This window comes from Petaurus breviceps, unplaced genomic scaffold (genome assembly GCF_028583685.1).
Source record: "Petaurus breviceps papuanus isolate PSGF00001 unplaced genomic scaffold, PetGlider_PUasm1.0 582, whole genome shotgun sequence".
Lineage (NCBI taxonomy): Eukaryota > Metazoa > Chordata > Mammalia > Diprotodontia > Petauridae > Petaurus > Petaurus breviceps.
This window is the reverse complement of record NW_027186390.1, coordinates 13629024-13653415: the sequence shown is the minus strand read 5'-3', so window position 1 is coordinate 13653415 and position 24392 is coordinate 13629024. Positions and strand designations below refer to the sequence as shown.

General features: G+C 34.9%; 1 protein-coding gene across 4 annotated transcripts in view; it reads left to right on the top strand.

Annotated features, from left to right (window-relative positions):
- Window positions 1-24392, top strand: part of GMDS (GDP-mannose 4,6-dehydratase) — a 799941-nt gene that overhangs the window by 202658 nt on the left and 572891 nt on the right. The gene's annotated exons all lie outside the window — the stretch shown is intronic.

Sequence of the window (24392 nt, the reverse complement as noted above, 5' to 3'; positions counted from 1 at the left end):
AGTGGTCATAAAGCCAGTATGTGTCAGAGGCAAGACTTGAATTCAGATCTTCCTAGATTAAAAACTATTTTTCCATCCATGGTGCCAGACTGCTTTTGAAAGATTTTATTAAAATGAGAAACAGGGCAAAATCCCCAGGAGTTACTGATGTTCTTGTAGTCTTCCTAATCCTCTTCCATGTTTTTTTTCAATGTTTGATTTTTTTTCTTCCCCTTTTTAGATGTCTTGTAATTGGTTCTTCAAATTGAGTTTTTATTATTTGACATTAATTAAGGGCCTTATTGTGCCATACTTTAAGCCCTTGCAAATGATCTCACATCATCTGGTTCACAGACCAATATGGAGAAGACTTGTTATAAATGTAACACAGAAACTGAATTCATTCCTTACTGAAAATTTCTAGTATGTTTTTCATTGGCAGAACTTAGTAAATGTTTATATGTGTAATAATAGATGTATTGTGCAGCTAATGGTGTTTTTACCCTCCTTTTTAATGTGTACTGTGTATATATAATGTATATATTGGGTATGTGTATATACATATATCATATATACATGTATAATACATATATATTATATATGTGGTATATAAGTGTGTATGTATATGTAGATATTATATATGTATGTATAATATTGAATACCCTACAATATTTTTAACCACAGTCAATTTTCTGTCTGCAAACTTTAAAGAAAAACAATGTCAACTAAACATTTTGGGGTCTTCTCTACTATAAACCAGGAAGCAATTTAGTTGATGACACAGAGATGGAATGTAGAATGGAAATCAAATGAGATAAAACTCCCTGTGGAGTGAGGTCATTGTGTGCGTGTGTGCACATGCGCGCGCACACATGCACACACACACATCCTCAAGGGATAAATACTGATATGTACATTAAAATGTGCCTTTTTTCTAAAACTAGAAATTTCTAAATATTTATCATGTTAGCTAAATCATATAATGAATGTAATGTCAGGTTTTCCATTTAGTTCTCTCTTAAGCTTATATTTTAAGCTAATAAGTGATGAGAACTTCAACCTTCAACTAAATCCTGCTTTGATTCCTCTAAACACATTTTCCTGTTTCTGATAGCATTGTTAAAAGTATGTTATACTATTAAAAATATAACATGATAACATTTGGAAATGCAAGTTAACTTTAAATTGCTGGTATATATTGATGAACCTTTTGAAAAAAATGATTTTACAGTGTTATAAATATTCCTTTGAGAGCAACTTTTTTTTTCTATCTTGTAATTGAACACCATAGTAACACTTTTCTAATAAAATTTTTCTTATATTTTACATATCATTTAAGCCTATGCTTGTTGTTTCTGGTAAAATTCCGCTTTGAAGATTTATGGGGCTTGATGGGATGTAGAATTGTTTGCATCATTAAGTCTTGTGTACCATGTTCACTGGTAACTAGACTAATTAAATAATTTAATTTGAAGGTGTAAGGTAATCTATTTGTTTATTTTTAGCTAAAAACAAATAATTCAAAGCCTCTACTTTCTAAATACCTAGGTTTTCTAGTAGGAAGAAGTTCTTGTACAAGCTCTTTATCATTGCCAGCAGACTGAAAACATCAGACCAGTTCCTCTATTGGACTTCTTGACATTTCTGTTTTTGCCCAGAGACCTAGATTCAGAGCCATTCATTGCCTCTTTTTTTTCACTTTTGTCTTTCTGCTCTGTGACTGGACTTTCCTTGTATGAAGAAATTCTTCATGCCCCCTCGCCTCCTTGGCCCTGCCCCCCAAATTTGCTTCATATTTCCAATTGTTTGTTTTTTCTGTCTGTCTGTAATGCAAGAAGTGCATGCTCTGTGGTCCTGGCTCTCAGGAATTACTTCTGATCCAGTAAGTCCTAGTTTAAAATGAATTTTTTAGAACTAGTCTTTCCTTTTTTATTTCCCTATTGGGTAAGACATTTCTATGCCCTATTGAATGTGTATAAAAATTCATTCCTCTTTGAATCAGTTCCTATTAGAGTGAGATTCAAGTGTTGCCCACCTCCTTACATCCCTCTTTTATGTGAGATTATTTTCCCCATTCTTCATCTCCCTTCCCCCTTCTTCCTCTTTCTCACCCCTTCATTTTTTTAAGATCATCCCAACATAATCAACTCATACCCATGCCCTGTATCTATGTAGAATCCTTCTAACTGCTCTAATAATCATAAAGTTCTTAGGATTTGCATGTATCATAGGAGTTACATATTTCATTTTTTTCATTTAGGAATATAAATATTTCTCCTTGTCCTATCCCTAATGGCTTCTCTTTCTTGTTTTCCTTTTTTGTTTCTCTTGTGTCTTGTGTTTGAATGTCAAATTTTCTGTTCAGCCATGGTCTTTTCATCAGGAATATCCTCTATTTCATTAAATATCCATTTCTTCACTGAAAGATTATACTAAGTTTTACTGGGTAGACTTTTCTTAGTTGTAATTCTGTTTTGCCCTCTGGAATATCATTCCAAGTTCCCCACTATCTTAATATGGAAGCTACTAAGTCTTGTGTCATCCTGTGATTCCATAATATTTGAATTTTTTTTTCCTGGCTGCTTGCAATATTTTGTCCTTGGCCTGAGAGCTCTGAAATTAGGCTATAATATTTCTGGGAATTTTCATTTTGGTATCTCTTTCAGGAGGTGATCAGTGGATACTTTCAATTTCTAATTTACTCTCTGAATCTAAGGTATTGGGACAATATTCCTTTACAGTTTCTTGAAATGTATGTCTAGGCTCTGTTTTTTAATCATGGCTTTCAGATAGGCCATTAATTCTTAAATTATCTCTACTTCTTTAATCTGTTTTCTAGGTCAGTTGTTTTTCTGATGAGATATTTCACATTATCTCCTATCTTTTCATCATTTTCACTGTTATGTTGTTTCTTGATGTCTCTTGGAGTCATTAGCTTCCATTGCTCAATTATAACTATCAAGGAATTATTTTTTTCAGTGAGCTTTTATATCTTTCCCCCATTTGACCAATTCTGCTTTAAAGAGTTCTTTTTTTCCCCTGTGGATTTTTGTGTCTCTTTTTCCATTTGATCAATTTGGTTTTTTAAGGAGTTCTTTTTGTTAGTGAATTTTCATGCCTCTTTTCCCATTTGACTAATTCTGTTTTTTTTAAGGTGTTATTTTCTGTGCTTCTTTTGCCAGACTATTAATTCTCTTTTCATTATTTCTTGTATCATTCTCATTTCTTTTTCCAAGTTTTCTTCTACCAATTTATCTCTTTCTTTAACTCTTCAAGGAATTTTTGTTGGGCTTATTTCAATTTTTCTTTTCCTTTGAGGCTTTGATTATGGCTACTTTTATATTATTGTCTTCTTCTGAGTGTGTGCCTTAATCTTCCTTACCACCATTGTAGCTTTTTGTAGTTAGTCTCCTTTATTGTTGCTCGCTCATTTTGTAGCCTATTTCTTGAATTTGAACTTTATGTTTAAAGTTCAATAAAAAAAATTATGAACTTTAAGTTGGACTCTGGTCACCTGGGGTGGTTGGGAGACAGTCTATTTTCAGAGCTAGTTCTGGGCATCTGTAAGCTTTCAGTTTCCTAAGGTGGTGTGGTGCTGGGAGAGGGGTGGTCACAACTCTTCTGGTCTGTTCTCTGGTCTTTAACCAGGAAGGGGTCCTGATCCCTTTTGGTTGCTTACAAGTGCTCCTCTCTGCTTTAAAACTGTGACCCAAAACTGTGTATTAGAGTTGAAGTTGCCAAAAAGTACCAGGTCCCACAACCAATGTCAGCTCAGGGTCTCCTATAATCTCTTTTTAACCAGTTGTATGACCCCTTTACTATCTTTGGGCTAAGAGCTCCAGAAGTTGCTTCTCTCATTGTTGCAGCCACCTTACAAGGCCCACCATGGTGTTGCTGCTGAATGCACTCTGGGCTGGCTCCCATGACAGTTTCACAGACCTCTCCTGGTGACCTCCTAAATTGTCTTAGATGTCTTACACCTATCTTTTGTTGGCTTAATCCCCCCAGAATTCAATTTGATGTATCATTTTAAAGCTGAGTGGAGGGGAATGTTGGGAGAGTTCGGCTGGCTTACTGCCTGTTCTCTGCCATCTTGTCTCCATCACCACACACTACTTCTGCTTGTAATCCTCCAAACCACACCTACTTCCCCATTCCTTTCACAGGAATTTTCACTAACCACATCTCTCTCATATTGTAATTTGTGAGGTTAATTACTTAGCTTTTTAAACTTTATGTTTCTTCCAAATTTCTTAAGTATGGTATACATGTCTTCATTCCATTTATTATAAAAATTGTTGAACAAAATGCTACCAACCACCAAGCCTTATACCACTCCATTGGAGAACTTCTTATAATAAAATCCCATTAGTGGACATTTATCTATTAATCACCTCTCTCTGGGTTTCAATTTTCAGCCATTTTCAAACCAAATTAACTGTAGTGTCACTTAGCCCATGCTTCCATTATATCCACAAGGATGTCCTGAAGACATTTTCAGAATTCTTACAGAAAAATAAAATGATGAGAGACAACAAAGTATAGCAGATAGAGAATTGGTCTCAGAGTTTATAAGAATTCGTTTTGTGATCTGTCTCTGACACACAGATGGATTGTGTGACCCCTGTGCCCCAGTCATCTCTTTGAGACTATAAGTTGATGAGGAAAGTGAATCTACATTGATGTAAAAACTTTCTCCTGGCAAGCTCACTATACCAGCAAACTCTCAGGTCTGGTAAAAATGCACAGATGAATGACCATAAAAAAGAATTTTAAATGTCTGTTGTATTAATTTTTTTTTTCCATTTGAGCAACCCTGTAAGAAAACAGGAATGAGATTTGACTTACAGATCTTTTTATGAATCTACATTAGCTAATATCCCATCTTCTCTACAGGAAACCTTTCCTAACCCCCTCTCCCCCACCTCCTTAAGTCTAATACTTTATTCAGATAATTGTTTTGTATTTTTCTTGTATATAGCTTGTTTGTACGTATTTATTAGCTTGTCTCCCCCATTAGACTGTGAACTCACTGAGGGCAGGGACTCTTTTTTTATTCTTCTTTTTTTATACACAGTGCTTAGCACAGAGTCTGGCACATAAAAGACACTTAATGAAAGTTTGATTATTATTTAAGTCTTTTGTTTTTACATTACTTTTATTTTCAAATAAATCCTCTTCTCACCCCTGAGATCCATCTCTTATAGGACAGAATAAAAATGTATAACTAATCAACATATTCATTTAGTTTGAGAACATATGTAGTGTTTGATTCCCATAGTAGCTCAACTCTGTAAAGAAAAGAGGGATGTACATTTTCTCTCACTCTTCAAATCTTGTCCTTGTAGTTAAACTGTTTCATTTAATGTTTTCTGTTTATGTTGATGAAGTCATTGTGTTTATTGTTTTCCCAGTTCTGGTTATTTTATTTTGCATTCATTAATATGTTTTCTTACATTTCTCTTTATTTTTCATATTCATCATTTCTGTGAACATAATAATATGACATCAAATTCAGTACCACATTAGCTCATGAAGCCTCTATTCTTGTCCTCAAGGTGCTATGCCAATCTTTACAGTTTTTACCTGATATCTCTCTAAAACTACCTCCTCCTGAAGGTGATATTAATCCATCAAGTGCCTCTTATTCCATTATACTGTCTGTAATTACCCAAAAAGGATGTTGGATCTATTTTCTGTGAACTCCACAAAACTTGTAATGTATTGGCTTATTCTCTAAGACTTTGACTTTTCTTGAGGACCATTCTAACTCATCACCTTATTTCACAGAGCAATTAGCACAAGCTTTGAACATTGTAGGCACTCAACAAATATTTACTGAATTGGCCTACTTACATTGAAATTTTCACAATGTCCATTTCCAAATAATAATTATTACTTGTACCTGAGTACTGTTGTAAGACCCTATCCTGAACCTGGAAGAAATTGAAACTACAAAAGAAATTGAAACTACAAAAAAAGTGAGAAGTAGGATTTTTTCCCCTCAGAGACAAAAGAGACATATTGTAGATCTCTAAAGAAAATTCTAAGTGCTGGTTCTTGGCCTAATAAAATATGTTGTATTTAAAATTTAAGTCATGTATAACTTTCCTCTTGGAATTTTAATCCATCCTGTTAGAACTTCCCCAAATCCTTGAGGACTCCTCATACTAGTTGGTGGCATCAGTTTGGATGATGGACAGTACTGAATAGATGGCTTTAGTTTCAATGGAAAAGCCTTTAGGAGGCTAAGGAACTCTGATCCTTGTAAATTGTATTTGTGGTAATAATTTTTCAGTACTTTGGCTTAATGTTTCAATGAGTTTTTATGCTAATATTTTATTTGGAGGAATATTGTAATTTTCTGAGTGATTTCTCTTATGGAAACTCATGAGTTTATGTAGGACATAGACAAATATTTCAGTGCATTTTTATTGCTCCAGACAGCAGCAAACACATGGCAGTAATAGTATGCTAAAAGGAAAACGATGGTAGTCAGTCCAGACAGACTCCATCAAAGCCCTTCCTTCATCTGTGGTACCACAAAGTTCCTGGAAATGTATTCTACCATCTTTTCATTGTGTTATTCTCTGCCAATGAACTGCTCAGAAGAGAAGTCAAGTCAGGAATATGTACAGGCAGGAGAAAAAAACACACCTAAAAGCATCTTTCTTTTTAATTTATGTGATAAGAAATGAATATGTGCTATCTATATCCCGAGAAAGAAGTAGAGTCTGAATGCAGAATGCAGATCAAAGCATATTATTTGTTCTCTCTCTCTTTTTTGTTTGTTTCTTCTTTCTCATGGTTTATCCCATTGGTTCTAATTCTTCTTTACAACATGATTAATGTGAAAGCATGTTTAATATGAATGTATATGTAGAGCCTATATCAGATTGTATGCCATCTTAGGGAGGTGAGAGGGGAGGCAGGCAGAGAAAATTTAAAATTTAAAAGCTTGTGGAACTGAATGTTGCAAACTAAAAATAAATTAATTGAAAAAAAGAAATTGAATATGAAAACGATATCTCTCCAATCTCCTCTCCCCTCAGCTGAATATGTTGCCTCTTGACTGAGGAAATTGTGGCTGTTTGACATGAACTCCCTCTTCTCAGCTTCTTTTCATTTCTTCACTCTTTGACATCATTCCCCAGTTCTTTCCTCTTTTCCAGACCCAGTCTCTGATGTTAAGACAGGAGCAAAGGGGAGAAATATGCATATAGTATATATAGTACCTATGTGCCAGGTACTGTGCTAAGCATGTTTTTACAAATATAATTTCATTTGATTCTCGCATCTATTCAAGGGAAATGGCCATTTTCTTTGCCAAGGCCAGCCCCTCCACATGTGCCCTTGATCCCATTGACTTTTGTTGTCTTTAGAAAATTCCAAATTACCATTGACCCACTAATGCCAAGTCTCTTGGTCCTTTTTCAGTTCTCACCCTTCTTGATCTCTGTGCTATATTGGACACTGCCTACCAACTTCTAATTAAATACTCTCTCCTAACTGTACTTTTGTGACATTACACTTTCACACTTTCCTGGTTATGCTGCTACCTGTCTAACCATGCTTCCTAGTTTCTTTTGCTGGCCTACCCTCTGTTTTAATTCAACTCAATACACCTTTTTAAAGCATCTTTATTTTAACACATATTATATTTTAAACATTTATTAAGACTGCGCCACTTTGCTAAATACTGGGGATACAAATAAGAAATAGAAATAAAATAAGAAATAGAAAAACAGTCTCTGTCCTCAAAGAACTTATACTCTAATGAAGAAAGATAACACAAAAGGAAGCTGGAAAAGGAGGGTGGGTGGGGTAGTTCTCAGGCATGTTGTTCAGAGGTGCTGAAACTGAGCGTGGCAGCAGATGACGAGTGGAGAGAGAGAGAGACACAGAGAGAGAGAGACAGACAGACAGAGACAGACAGAGAGACAGAGAGAGAGAGAGAGAGAGAGAGAGAGAGAGAGAGAGAGAGAGAGAAATTATATTCTTTAACTGTGGGTATTTTCCAAAGCTCTTTTCTAGACTCCACACTCTCCCTTCTCCATCAGTTTTTGAGGTTTTTGTGATCTCCATGCCAATGACTCACAATTACATGTATCCATCCCCAGTTTCTCCCTTCAATTCTGGTCCTATCAACAGCCTGCTGAGCTTTTCAAATTGCATGTCTTAGAGACATGGTAACCTTAACTGACTAAAACAAAATTCATTATCTTTCCCCCTAAAACATCCGTTCTTACAAACTTCATGTTGTCAAAAGCAACAACAATCTTCTAGTAGTTCAGGTTTGGTGTATCAGCATTATTATCCTTCACTCCTCATTCTCCCTCCCCTGGTAAATCCAATATAGTTCTATCTCTATGACATCTTTTGTATCACACCCTTTCTTCATTCAAATAGCTACAATCTTAGTTCAGGGTCTTGCATATATATATATATATATATATATATATATATACACATATATATATGTACAGTAACCTCCTACTTAATCTCTGCTTCAATTCTTTTTCCTTTAACAAACTCAAATAGAAAGGGATCCCTGTGGGTAGCACACTGACTTAGAAAATCTCAAATTAACATTATCTCTGCTGTATTATACTTAATTTTTTGTTGTTAAGCTTCTCCTAATTGCATTTTAATCTATTTCCTTGTATTCTGGAAGTTTTGCAGGCTAGTTTTTTTTTTTTTTGACATTTCTGCTCTACAGTACCAACAAACTGATTTTTCTTGAGAGCAGATATGACCATGTGATTCCCTACTCAACTAACTCGAGTGGCCCCCCCTTGGCTCTGTGATCAAATACTATAAACTTCTTTGTTTTGCTTGTAAAGCCCTATACAACCTAGTCCCAACTTGTCTTTCCAGTCTTATTGGACATCATTTCCCTCCTACACTCTGCATACCAAGCAAACTAGCCTTCTCTCTGTACCTCATACATGACACTCCCTCTCTCATCCACATGCCTTTTCACTGACCATCCCTCATATCTGGAATGTACCCTTTCCTCACCTCTACCTCACAGAATCACTGTCTTCCTTCAATATTAAAATCAAGCACCACCTTGGTCTTCCCAACTGCTATTGCCCTCCCTCTCAAATGACTTTCCTTTGAACTGTTACATCTTTATTTTCATCTATTCTCTTTATATTTTTCCTGCACATACTTTTTGATATACTTGTCTCCTCATTAGAATGTACAGGTAGGGATTATTTCATTCATTGTATCTGTATTCCCAGTGTCTGTCCTATTGCCTGATAACAGAGGAGGTATTTAATAGATTCTGTTTGGTTGAAAATATTCCTAAGGCTCTACAAGGCCAGAGAATGGAAGAGAACAACTCTTGGAAAGATGAGATAATTGTTGGTGATAGCTAATTCACTCTTAAGTAGAAAGGAATCATTCTGATTTGAAGGCATGAGAGATAAGGTCTGATTTTTGGAAATCTAGAGCTAAGATGTTAGAACTGGAGAAAATTATTGGAACCAAAGAGAATGACTCATAATTTTCATCCATATGTTTATGGATTATTTCATCTTTCATCTCTAAAAAGAGTTCTCAGGACAACAAAGCTCCATTGAGGTTCTCATTAATTTTCCCAAATGTTGGGAAGTGAAACACTTTTGTAAAGACAGGAATCATCTTGAGATACAAAATTTGTTCAGATAGTCTTGAAAAGAATACTTCTGATTCCCTGACAGTAGCAGAATTTTTGTTGGTGCCTTTATGATACGTTGGGATACAACTCAGAAAAAAAATTGTTGAGTATATTTTTATGATTTGGATGGTGGTACCCAGGGGGGAACATATTTAAGTGATGTTTATACTTATGTTCAAAAAGTTTGTTTGGTAAAGGGAATATTGTAATCTACAGGGAAGCCTAACCTGTGGGTAGGCATGCAAATTACTTGAAAGGTGTTGTTGGATCATAGGATTGAATATAAATTGAAAATCACGACTGTTTGAAATGCTTACATACAAGAGCAAGAAGCCAAGGAAGGAACAGAAAAAAAGATTGTGTTTTAGGATTAACAGAATTAACAGAAAAAACATAATCAGAGTGACTCAGACATAATAAAACAACACACTTAAGTGAAGTATTATGCTAGGAAGTTAGGATAGCATTTAGGAAAGGGATGCTAGAGAAAACGGAGTTAATTTTACATTGTAGCTAGATACTGAAATTTAAAAAAAATTAGGAAAAGAATGTTGGGTATCATAATAATGTAACTCCAAGAGAATTCTGTCTTTGCCATTTATAGAATAGAAGGAATTTTCTTCCATGTTCATGTGCATGTTCACTGACACTTGGTAATGCTTATAAAGAATAGGTTTTCTAAACTAATACTGTGGCAAATGGAACAAGGTGTCTTTTCCTGGGATTCATTTGCTGTGCTCATGGATCGCTTGTATAACTTTGTGACCTTGCTTTCTATCCATCCCTACTTAATTGCTAAATTACACTGACTGCCAAATTGTGTTGCTTTGCTTTGTCATGCATTTTCTATATGCTAAATTGTCTGGTGGGTCCTGCCAATTAAGTGGTGGTAAGAAAGCCTCTGTTGAATTGGACTGATCTGATTTTTCTGTGCCCTATCTGATTCATCTACACTGTATAGAACTATCCCAGCTTCTGGAAAGCTGAACCCGTCTTTTATTTGGATCATTTTATTATAGCTGCTTACTGTGAAATGAAGGGTAATTGCCTAATCTAGGGTCTGGGAGCTATTTTAAAGATTAGAAAATTGCCTTTCTGTCTGCCACTAAAACAAACACTCTTCTTCGCAAACCTGTGCTCTACCAGTCAAGATGTTTACAGTCAGCCTCTTTTTCACTTTCTTATGATCATGTGTAAGACTCAACCAAAACAAAACAAAGACTCTAAACAATACTGCTGCATGATACCCATTTATATATATCCCAGACGCAGTAATGTACATATGCCAAAATGTTCATGTTCTGTACAGATGATTATAAAATATTACTTTTAATTCAAGATTAATAATTTTTATCAGAAAAGCAAATTGAGTAATTCTTATCTATTTTCATATCTAGTCCCTTGCACATAGCAGTACTTGATAGTTTAATTGAATAGAATTAACATATAGTGATTGATTTGACTATGTAGTAAGTGCTTAATAACTATCTTTTGATTTTATATGATAATTCTAGTACAATTTAATCTACTTGAGGTGATATGTTAACTTTTTCTCACTTTATTCATATCTTTTTTTTTTAACCCTAAATGTATTGTATCATACCTTATTAGATTTTTTCCACATTGAAGATTTTTGTTTTGTTTTATTTTTGCTTTTTTGGGAGAGTTAGAGTATTTTCCCCTCATATCATTTGGAGTAATTTTGGCAAAAACTGACCTTTAGTTGACTATATCTGCCAGTAATCAATAGCAAATAATAAACATACTGCAATTTCAAAATTACTTACTGATGGATTTGTCTGATGAAATGCTGCTATATTAAGAATACTCAATACAGCTTGGAGATCACATGTGAAATCTGAGATCTTGTTATAAAATCAAGAGAAAATTAGCTTTGCGAAGACATGTACTATGACCTTCAACTCCTAACAGTCTAGAAGGTGTTTAGGCCAACCTTTCAAAACAGTTAGAATTAGCCAAAGTGTCATAAGACGCATATGGTTTCCATTGTGTAATGCCATTTCTGTTTGAAAGAATGTAATATGTTATCTAATTCCTAAACAGTTAAGAGCTTTTTATTTTTATATTTGATTTTATAATCTGACAGAACCATAGAATTGTAGAATTTTAGACCTAAAAGGCATGTTAGCTATTATAATTATCTAGTTTAAAACTTCATTTTGGGGATCAGGAAACTGTGGTCCAAGAAGTTAAGTGATTTGTTCAGGGTCACTTAATAAAGGTTTAGATTCTTAGATTTTTCTGAAGTCCTTTCCAGCTCTGAATCTATGATCCCACAATTGTATTTTGCTCTAGTACTAGGTCTACCAGAGTTCCTAGGGAAATAATTTTCTCTCTTTTTGAAAATGGTATCTTCTAGTTTTGTGCTAGAATTTGTTCTGAAAATACCTTTATCCCCTTCATATTTATCCTACCCTGGTGGCAAATAAAATCATTTAACCAAAACCCCTTAATACCTATCTGACAATATATACAATGGGAAGGAAATAGAATAAACATTTATATAGAACCTACTATGTTCCATGAACTTGGCTTTACAAATATTATCCCATTGATCTTCATAATCATCCTATGAAATGAATGCTTTTATTAACCCCTTTCCATAGTTTAGAAAACTGAGGCATTATTAATTTTTGGCATATTTAATAGAATTTACCTATATATCCATCCCTGTAGTTTCTAATCTTTATCCCTTGTGGTTTATTCAGTTTCTTTTTCTGAGAGTCATTTAAATTCTTTATTTCTTGATTTGTTAATATGGACATTTTAATTTTTGTTGATTCCCATTCTCTTCTTGTTTTATCAATTTTCATTCTCTTATATAATATTGTTGGGCAAAATAATTTTAATAAGTTCCTTTGTTTTACATTTATTGTGAATTCTCCTTTTTCATTTTGGCTACTGATGGCTTGATTTTCCTTTTTACAATTTAAAAACCAGATTAAAAATATTTTTAAAAACACCACCTAGTTTTAATTAAATAAGTATGCTTTCTCTTTTAATTTTGTTAGTATCTTTGATTTTCAGAATTTCTAATTTGATGTTTAATTTGATGGTCTTCTACTTAATTTTTTAGTTGCTTACCCAATTAATTGATTTGGTCTTTCTTTTCTTAATGGCTACATTTGATAAATTTTCATGTCTTCTTATTTTTGTAATTTCCTTTGATGGAATTATCTTTTGTCTCTGATTTGTTCTTTGACTTATCAATTCTTTAGGCTTAAGTTTTTTTGTCTTTAACTAGTCTTTGCTCCCTTCTTCTATAATTCTATTGAATATATTTTTTATTCAATTGTGGTGAATAAAGAATATACTTAATTTTCATAATTCCTTTGTGAGGATTTTATGCCGTAACACATGTTAAGTGTTTATAAGGGTGCCATTTGGTGCTAAGAAATATGTATACTATTTTTTATTGCCATTCAATAATCATCAGACATATAACATCTAACTTTTCTAAAATACTCTTCTAGTCTTGTTTTTTTGTTTGTTTATTTTGGTGGTTGTTTAATTTTCTTTTTTTTTTTTTTTTGGCTTTTTAGAGGGGGGTTTTTTTATGGTAGATGTCTGAGGCTGGATTTGAACTCATGTCCTTCTGACTCCAGGGCCAGTGTTCTATTCACTGTACCACCTAGCTGCCCTGGTTATTTAATTTTCTAATTCTGAATGGGTAACATTGAGGTCCTCCACTGTTGTAGTTTTACTATCTATTTCTTTCTTTTTTTTTTTTTAAAGCAATCGGGGTTAAGTAACTTGCTCAAGGTTACACAGGGTGTGGTGCTAAGTATCTGAGCCCGGATTTGATACCCAGGTCATCCTGACACTGGAGCCGGTGCTCTTACTTGCTGAGCCACCTGGCTGCCCCTTACCATCTATTTATTTCTGTAATCTATATAACTTTTCCTTTAAGTACTTAGATCCTATAATATTCTGTGAATTATGTTTTGTTTTGATATTAATTTATTATTACCTTCAGCATAATACAATTTCTTGGTTTATCTCATTTAAGTTACTTTTTATTTTTTGTTGCTTTGGTTGAGATTGTGACTACTACCCCTGCTTTTCTGAATCCAGTTAAAATATAATAGATTTTGTATAGTTCTTTAACTCTGTATAAATCTTTATGTTTCAAATGTGTTTCTCATAAACAACACATTGTTAGATTCTACTTTCTAATATATTCTCTTGTTTTCCACTCATTTTGTGGGTACATTTACCCATTCATGTTCACACATTTGATCATTGAGTACTTTTTTCATCCTGTTCCCTTATACTGTACTTTTTCTTCTCTATCTCTCCTGTCTCTGTCTTTACAGAGAAGAGGATAATAAGAGAAAAAAATATAATTTATGTTTGGTGCAATCTTTTTCCATTTCCTAGCCACTCTTTTCCTCCCCATAAACAGATAATAGTCACTGGGTCCTTTCTCCTCTTCATGATTCAGTCTCTAAGGTTGGAGTTTGTTTTTGTAATGAATAATCCTTCTCTGAATTTACTCTTCTCTTTTATTTCCCTTGTTGCCCTCTGTTTCATAATTGTATACAATATATGTCTAAACCTAACCATTTATGTGTATGTTTGTTTATTCTCTTGTCCTTTGTCCTATTAAAATGAAAGTGAGGTACAAAGGACACCCAACCCTATATTCCCCCTCCCCCATTTCTCCTGATTTGTATTATCTTTCTACTTCTGTCTTGGTTATGTGAGATAGTAAATTCCTCCACTCTTCCTTCCTTAGTATATTCCTTCCTCCTTTATTTTCCTTTTTTTCTGATATAATCAAAGCAAAAGAAAAGTGCTCCCAGGTTTTCTTTGTTATTCTATTTGCTCAGTGATCTCTGATGATATTAATATTCTGTTATGGACACTTCTTTCTTTATCTGTTAGAATTAGACACTTCAGACTTTTTATGATGCATTCAGATTGCCCATACATATTTCTCTTTTTGTATTTCTTTTCCCTCCTGAGTTTGCATTTCATAATTTCTACTCATCTCATGTCTTTTTTACTGAGAATGCTTGGAAGTCATCTCTTTGAATAAATTTTCATTTATTCCCCTGTGGGTTTTATGTTCTGTTTTGCTGAGTAACTTATTCTTGGTTGTAAGCCTATATATTATACTTTTGGTCATATTGTATTTCAAGCTATCCTCTTCTTTATAGAGTATCTATGAAATCTTATCTGATCCTGACTGTAACTCCTAAGTATTTGAAATTTTTCTTTTTGTTTGTTGGGCTTTTTCTTGGATCTGCAAGCTTAAAATTTCTGCATTTCTGAGAGGTGTTATTTCTTTCTTCAAGATTTTTTTTTTCATGAGATGATAAATCTATTAATTTTATATTTTATTTTTCCCTTTTGTTTCAATAACTCTGGATAGTTTTCATTCATGATTTCTTAAAAAATATGAGGTCTAAGCTATTTTCTTTATGCCATCACTTTCAGGTAGTTCAATAATTTTATTTTTTTCTCCTTGACTTCTTTTCCAGGTTGGTTTTTGATATGAGATGCTTTATATTTTCTTCATTTTTTCAGTGCTTTGACTTTGTTTTAATATATCTTGCTGTCTTGTAGAGTCATTAACTTCTGTTTGGTCTGCTCTAATTTTCATGAATTCTGTGGATTGAGTCACATTTTGTACCTCTTGTACTTAGCTCTTAATCCTTCTTTCAACTCTTTGCAGGCTCCCAACTCCAGTTTGGGTCTATTCAACACAACTGTAGGCTTACCCCTTGCTGGATTTACAATAGTTCTTATCAGCTTACTGGAAAGTTAGGCAGGTTTACATATTCAGAACAGCAAGCTTAACTTTGGTGAACACTTCTTTCCCTGGCTGTATAACTTCAGGCTCTGCTCATATCTGTGAGGCACAGTTGAAGGCATACCCCTGGTCCAAAATCCATAACCTTTTTACTCAATTGCAGGGCCCAATCCACATCTGTGCCCTGAATCTGCAACCATGCTGCAGCTTGGCATGACAGAGGTATAAGCTCACCACTTGTCCAGAGTCCTTGCCCTGGTAACTCAGGTTCAGGCTCCAGCCTCAAGCTGTTCTAGTATATCCCTGGATCAAGGGTCTACTCCAAGGAAAAAAGGGACACACCTTTTGTTGCTACTCACTCTTCCTCCTCCTTGTCCCATGAATATCTGTAGATGGAGCCCAATTCCTGGTCTGGAAGGCTCTGAATTGGCCTTCCTGGAGTGACCCCTTCCCCATTGCCTGTGGGTTTCTGTGCTGACCTAGATGTAAAATCAGATCGACAATGGGTTCACCTCAGATTTCCTGATCACCAAAAGATCTATTGCTCATCTCTCTCTCTCTCTCTCTCTCTCTCTCTCTCTCTCTCTCTCTCTCTCTCCCCCCCGCCCCCGTCCGTCTGTCTGTCTATCTATCCATTTTGAAGTGGTTGAGGGGGAGAACTGGGTTATACTGCTTCCTTTTAATCCACCTTCTTTGTCAATCTCCAGTACAGTATCTTAAAGGCAGTTTCCAATTCCTAAGAAGTTAGTACTCTGACATTACAAAGAATTATTATTTTGAAATTTAAATAAAAGAGTTTATTTTGACAATAAGGAGTTGTGACCCTCATATAAAAATCTACTGAGACCATAATTTTTTTTTTATTTTTTATTTTTTGCTTTTTCTTGGAGGGCAATTGGGGTTAAGTGACTTGCCCAAAGTCACACAGCTAGTGAGTGTGTCAAGTGTCTGAGGCCGGATTTGAACTCAGGTCCTCCTGACTCCAGGGCTGGTGCTCTGTTCACAAGACCATCATTTTTAGAAGAGCTAGTAGACCAGATTGGGATCCCTGCTCCCTCCCCATGTACATCTATGCTCCAGTGACAGACCAGTGGCTCTGAGATAATAGAGGAATCAGCTGAGGCAACAGAAATGACCCAGTATTTGCCTACTATTGTTCTAATTATGGTTCCTAACTTTGTATTTCATAGCTCCTTCCTCAGAGTGAGAACCATTCAGACTAAGAAAATGAAGTTAGAAAAGCTGATTAAACCACTCCAAAGGAGCTCAGTATGGATTTAAGAAATCCTTAAATTTGTAACAGCTCCTTATCTGACTTTAAGTCTACATAAGTTTTCACCTCAAATGTATCCCTGGAAAAAACTAGAAGGAGTTTATATTGCTTACTAATAAATGAATTAATATAATCTTAGAGTCGGAAGAAAATTAAGAGATAATTCAGTTCAGTGTTTCACAATTCAGACTCCATTACAGATAGCTGTAATTTCCCCCTCTGTAAAATATGTAAATTCATTACTGTGTAGGCTTTACTGTTTTTGAAGCTAGGGTTAGTGACCAGCTGTGTAAGGAGTAGGGGAGTCTCTATAAGTCTGGAAAATGGAAGGGTTTGGGGAGAGTCAGGTAGGAGGTACTAGCAAGAAGGAGGAAGCCAAAGCTTTGAAAATGTTTCACATTTATAGGCAATGTGGCAGCATGGATGGATGGTCAGTCTTGGAGTCAGGAAGAGTTGGGGTCGGGTTTTGTGTCTGGTATATACTGTCTAGACAAATTCCTTAACTTCTCTCAGTGCCACAGGAAATTTCTTTAAGAATAAAAGTTACTATCCACATCCAGAGAAGGAACTATGGAGTGTGAATGCAGAGCAAAACATACAATTTTCTCTTATTTTTTTTTTCTTTCTCATGGTTTTTCCTTTATTCTTCCTTCACAACATGACTAATGTGGAAATGTTTAATATGATTGTACATGTATGGCCTATATCAGATTGTGTGTTATCTTGTGGAGGCTAGGAGGGAAAATTTAGAATTCAAAATCTTATAAACGTGAATATTGAAAAACTAAAATGAATGAAAAAATAAAAAGAATAAATAAAAATTATTGATGAATAAATTGCCCATCTGTTTGGGTGCAATTTCCTTATAGGAAGTTCTTACAACAATGAAATCATAGGTCTGTACTCCCTATCTCCCAAAGTCCCCAAACAGTGGTTGGAAAAACCAAATATATCCCAGATCTTGCTTTATAGATTATTTATATCTATGTTTTTTCCTAACCAACAATAAGATGCTCCTAACAAATTGCTTTGGTAATTTGGTTGCTGTGGTCTTATTACCTCCACCAGGAAAGATTGTTACTGATTTATACCTTCTCATCTCTTATATTTCTTGTTCATATCATTCCTTAAACCCTCCAAAGATAAAGCTTAACAATATTGAAAAATTTTTAATTTAAAATCATAGCCAAGAAATATTTTCCCTTCTTGGGATAAAAAATAAATGCTGAATAGATTATTCAAATAGATCAAGAATGGAAAAATTTAGCTTCAAAAGGAAAAATTTCCAAACCTTTTGGAACAGGTGAATGTAGGGATTTATAGGGGATATGTGGCTTCAATCTTGCTACTTTAATTACTTCTAAATATTATTTATTTACTGAAGGTTACCATATTAACTTGATCAGAGCCTAATGAGAGTACCATTTAAAAACACCTGTTAAAAATGCAGACTTATAAAAGAATACATTTTTTGTGTACTGAGTCTATTCCTCCCCAAGTCTGTACTGAGTAAACTGCTACCATCCTCTGGAGCTGTGATGCTCTGCCCAACCAGGATACCACAGTGACCAAGAGTAATTAGATATGTTTGGAAAAGAGGCCTCCCAAAAAACCCAGAGCTTTTCCTGAGGTGCTCTTGTGAATTTAACACACAAGTGGCATGTACATAAATTAACATGAGTTGCTTGCTGCAGGTGGCAGTTGTATTAATTTTCTCTCTGCATTGACAGCCTAATCTAAACATTCCAATGCTGAAAACAAAACCGTTATTTGGTATTTCAAGGAAAGGGTCTTCAAGTCTCCTGTGGTAAGAAAGCATATATGAAAAGGGAAAGCAGTAGACTAATACAGACTGTCTGAACCTGAGGTAGCAATGGGTCACATCCCTATCCAGCTTAGAGACCTAGAGAGTCACAGATGATTCTACTAGCTTGAGATACTTTAAAGTATTGAAACTGTATTTGGGAAGGAAAGAAAGGGTTCAGTTTAGCGAATGAGGAATAACAGAGTGAAAATTTCGCTCCTTCAGCAACTTACAGATGCTTCATTGTATTTGCCTTTGCTGAATTCTGATGAAATGATCTTGAAAGAATTATTCCTGTTGTTCTTGGCATTTAATGATCTTGTTCCATGCAGCATGAGGGACCTGCTGCTTGTCTCAAAAATTATGAAACTGAAAGAAGATTGATTTTGGATAACTCCCATGATCCTGCCTTTAAATTTTAAATTGCTGAAAAGTTGTCTTTTAAAAACAAGACAACCAACAACAACACACAGAATCCCCAAGTTTGTTTTTCCCCCAATTAATGGTGTGTGTATATATATATATATATATATATATGTAAGATTATACACACATGTTATCTATGTGTATGCACATATAGTCTTTGGGAAGACAGAATAGTATACTTTATAATAGAGTAATAATATTTCAATATTTATCTAACCCCCTGTAGAATATCAGGCTATCCTGTTTTTAGAATTCCCCTGAAGTTCTTTAGTCTGCCTTTTTTTTCCTTACAGATGTGATATATATAATAGCTGCTAAAACATAGTGAATTCTCGGTGGTTTAAAAAAAGAAGTCGGAATTGAGCTTTCTTGGGAGATGTGATGGGGGAGGAAATGAAATCAGGGATAAAGTTTGTAATAAATACCTATAGTCTTTGTCTTGTGGCATGAGTTTCCTATTGTTGAAAGGAAAAGTGAGATGACCAAAACATATGCCTTCAAAAGAAAGATAAATGAGAAAACACATTTCTTTTAGTTCATACAAATCCCCTGACTCACAGTGTTCTTGTTTTCTTTATTAATAAGTACTTATACTACAAATTTGCAAAGAGCTTTTAACATCACTATTTTGTCTTCAGTGCCTCCATGATGTGGTCCAGCATCATTCTCATTTTACATCTGAAGAAAATAAGGCCCAGGTGTGCCATGTGATCTGTTCAGTGTCTCGCCAAAAGTTATTGGAAACGACAGCTATATAGCTCACTGTCTTTGAGTTTCTGCATGACTGTTAGCTGCCATACTGCCTCCAAAGTCTATCCATGTGTCTTTGTTTTTCTTTTCTTTTTAAAATACATTTAAATGAGAAGCTTTTGTTTTTACATAAGTCATTTCTGGAAATCCCTCCACCTCCCCTGCCTTGAAATTGAACTTTCTTTTATAGCAAAGAACAGTAAGGCAAAAACATTCATGATTGTGTTGTTCCCACAGTATGCACAACATTCTGCCCTAGTAATTCACCACCCAATTTCTGAGGGGGGGTGGTGGTGCATTTCGCTAACATATCTTCTTGATCCTTGATAAGTTTTCTGTTTACTCAAATTTTATTTGCCTTTTAATTATTACCCCCACTTATATTACTGTAGTCATTGTGTACCTTGTTTTGTTTATTTCACTTTCTATCAGTTCATACTTCCATCTTTCCTTGAGTTCTTCATATTCGTAATTTCTTACTACACAATAATATTCTGTTATATTCATAGTCCTGAGTTTATTCAGCCATTCCCTATCTATGAGCACCTATTTTGTTTATACTTTTTTTTCCCCTACCACAAAATGTGCCACTGTAAACATTTTCACACATATTAGAGCTTTATTTCTGTCCTTGACCTCCTTGAATTTATTTGCTCAGTCATGGGATGACTAAGTCTAAGGGTAAGGACAGCTCATTAACTTTTCTTGCATAATTCCAAATTGTTATTCCAAAAGGTTGAACCAATTCACAAAGCTACCCCCAGGTGTCAGTGTATCTGCCTCCTCCAACAGTAGCTGTTTCTGTTTTTTCATCATCATTATGATTTTGAAGGATGTGATTGAAACCTCAAAATGTGCATTTCATTTATTATTGGTGATTTGGAACATGTTTTGATATAGCTGTTTACAGTTTGAAGTTCTTTTGCAAACTTCATTCATCTTCTTTGATCCTTCCTCTGTTAGAGAATGACTTGTTATAATATACATTTCTGCCCTTTCCCTGTATTTCTTGGATACCAGGCTCTTTTCCATTGATGTTTGATAGAAAATGTTTTCTCATTCTCCAGCTTTATAACTCTTCATTCAGTTTTATTTTTAAAAATTTTTATGTAATTCAAAGGTTCTGTTTTTTTCTTTTAAGACCTTCTCTAACCCTTGTTTGGTTAAGAATGCTTCTTTTTACCATAATTGTGAAAGGTACCTTCTTCCTCTAATTTTTTATGATGTGACCCTTCTTGCACTCCTTTTTACACATTTTGTAGAACACATGCTAGAAGTCATTCTTTCCATCCCAAATCTCTTACGTCTCTTTCCTTGACCATGTGTATGCACCTAGGATAATGTGATGTAAATCTGTTAGGAACTGCAAAGATCACCTCTGTCAAACTTCTTCATGTTATAAATAAGCAAATTGAGTCTCTGAAAGATATAGTGAACTTGTCCAAAGTTATAAAGGTGTTTAAAGCCCCAACTGCTATGTTTGGAATTCAAAAAACAGGTCTTCTCCAAATGCAGAGGTCTTTACAATATTATCTCTGCACCTTTTGAATTTGTATTTTGTATTTTCTTTGGATTTTAAACTCCTTGAGGACAAGGATTTATCTCACCTTACATGTTTGTATTCCCAGGACTAACTAGCTCAGTGACTTGGAAGTAATTGCCACACAATAAATGTTTGAATTTCCAGGGATTGAATTAATTAGGTGTTTGCTCATTGCCAGCTTTGGACACTTTTTTTTTTTTAAATATTTGTTCTCTTATTTATTCACTCATTACATAAATGTTCATCAACTTTATATTGCTCAAAGGAGTTAGAGATTCTGTGAAGAAACTCATTATTGTAAAGTTTGTAAGTCTTGAGAACAAATCAGTTATTGGATTGTAATCATCTTCCAATATTTGCAGCGTTGTCATGCAGAAGGAGGGGTTAAATTTGTGGTTCTTGGTCCAGGAAAACAGAACTTAGATTAATGTGTGGAATTTACAAGGAAGCAGATTTCCACACAATTTAAGGAAAACTCTCCAGTGATTTCGGTTGCCTTTAAATGGAATGGGCATTTTTAAAGTGTTCTTTCACTAGAAATGTTTGAGCAGAGCCTAGATGATCACTTGTCCAGAAAGTTACAAGAAAAGGGGCATTAGTGACGTGGATAGGAATTGGACTAAATGATCTGTATAGTTTCTTATAACTCTGTAATTATATAATCATTGTATTTTTTTCCTATTTTTAAGTTGCATATATTTCTCTTTATAATAACTTGCAAAAAAGTTACAAATAATTAGTCTTTATTTTGTGGTCTTTGTAGTTGTTGGCAGGAAGGGAGGTATATTGGATGAAATAATTTTCCAGTGTAATAAATTTAGGGACATAGACTTAGAGCTGGTAGGAACTTAAAGACCTTCTAATCCAACCCCTTCATTTCATAGATGAGGAAACTGAGAGCCAAGGAAGCATCCAAGCTCCCATAGGTAGTCAAGTCAGAGACAGGATTTGAACCCAGCTTCTATGTCTCCACAGTCAATTCCAGTATCCAGCACTGCACTGAGTGCTTGAAACATAGCAGATACAGAATAAATATTTGTTGGTTTACTATATCTGGCAGCCTTCAGATATTTTAACTGTTTTAGATGGAGATTTTTATAAAATATATAGTATTGGGAGTGCTAGGTGGTGCGGTGAATAGAGCACCAATCTTGGAGTCAGGAGGACCTGAGTTCAAATGTGGCTTCAGACACTTAACACTTACTAGCTGTATGACCTTGGGCAAGTCACTTAACCCCAATTGCCCTGCCTTCCTCCATTCAAAAAAAAAAAGACAAAAACAAATGCATAGTATTTTTTCCTGTTTTGATAGGACTAACAGTAACCAAAATAATAACTAATTTTATTGTACTCTAATTTGTACAAAACCCTTTCTCTGAAAAAGCTTTGTGAGGGGCGGCCAGGTAGCACAGCGAGTAAGAGCACCGGCTCCAGTGTTGAGAAGACCTGGAGATCGAATCCCAGGCTCAGACACTTATCACCCACTCAGAAACACCTGGCCGTGTAACCTTGAGCAAGTTACTTAACCCCAATTGTTTAGAGGTGGCCAGGTGGCTCAGCGAGTAAGAGCACCGGCTCCAGTGTTGGGACGACCTGGAGATCAAATCCCGGGCTCGGACACTCAGCACCACACCCAGAAATAACTGGCCGTGTAACCTTGAGCAAGTTACTTAACCCCAGTTGCTTAAAAAAAAAAAAGGAAAAAGCTTTATGAGGTCTGAGAATTGTTTCCCCTTTTTACAAATAAGGATATTGATGCATAGAGCTGTAAAGTAATTTGCCTAAGGATAAATAACTAGTAATGGCTTTGGAATTTGAACCCACATCTTCTGATTCTAGATTCAGTGGTATATCCATCACACTCTGCTATCTCTTATTTAATATATTTATTATAGGTAACATTCCAAAATTGAATGGAGAGCTGGCCTTGAAAGTAGGAAGGATTCTTCCCAGTGTAAATCCTACTTCTGACATTTTGGCTGTGCGACAAGAGGAAAGTTTTTAACCCCTCATTGCTCTAAGACAAGTATCTTAAGACTACGAGTTACAGAAAGTGACCACCTGAAAGAGTAGCAGTAATTTCTTCACTAAGGAGTTGCCCATACCAATGAAACTATGGGGCCAGACCTTCAGTGAGGCAGTTTGGTTTGCAATGGATACAGTGTTGGGCCTGGAGTTAGGAATATTTGAGTTCAAATCCAGCTTTAGATGCTTACTAGCTGTATGTCCCAGGGCAGGTCGTATTAACCTCTGTTTGCCTCAGTTTTTCTCAACTGTAAAATGAAAAATAATAGTACCTAGCTTGCAGGGTGATTATCAAATGATATAATATTTGTAAAGTACTTAGCCCAGTATCTGGAACACAGCAGAAGCTATATAAATTTTTATTCATTTATTTCTTTCCCTTCTCTGACCTCCACCCACACTGAATCTTTAATATTTCATGATTTTGTTATTTCAAAAGTGGTGGTATTCTTTCTACTGACAAATTACAGCTTCTCTGTACCTTAAAGGACTGCTTTCTTTAGCTACTTTATGAGTATGGAGATTGATAATTATAATACTACCTAGTATTTTATGTTACAGAGGACAGTGTACTATCTGTTCAAAGACCTCATCTGGTAGTAAGAGGGTAGTAGTGTACTGGATTGTGTACCAGGCTTGGAATCAGAATTAGAATCCCACCTCTGACATTTGCTAGCTGTGTAACAATAGGTAAGTCATTCACTTCATCTGAACCTCAGTTTTCTTACCTACGAAGTTTTAGTAATAATACATGCAGCCTTACCTTGCAGGCTTCTTGTGAGGCTCAAATGAAATAATGCATGTAGAGTGACTGACAAACTTCAAATTACTACATTGTCATCACTCATCTCCCCCTGTTGCTAGTGCTCTTTAAGCAAAGGCTGGAGATAATTATCTATCTGTCTGTCTATGTATGTATGTATCTATCTATTTATCTATCTATCTATCCTATCTCCTATCTATCTGTGTCTGTCTATTTATCTATCTCCTATTTAACTATCTATCTATCTATCTATCTATCTATCTATCTATCTATCTATTCTCTCTCCTATCTATCTGTGTCTATCTGTCTATCTATCTCCTATTTGTCTATCTATCCATCTATCTATCTATCTATCTATCTATCTATCTATCTATCTATCTATC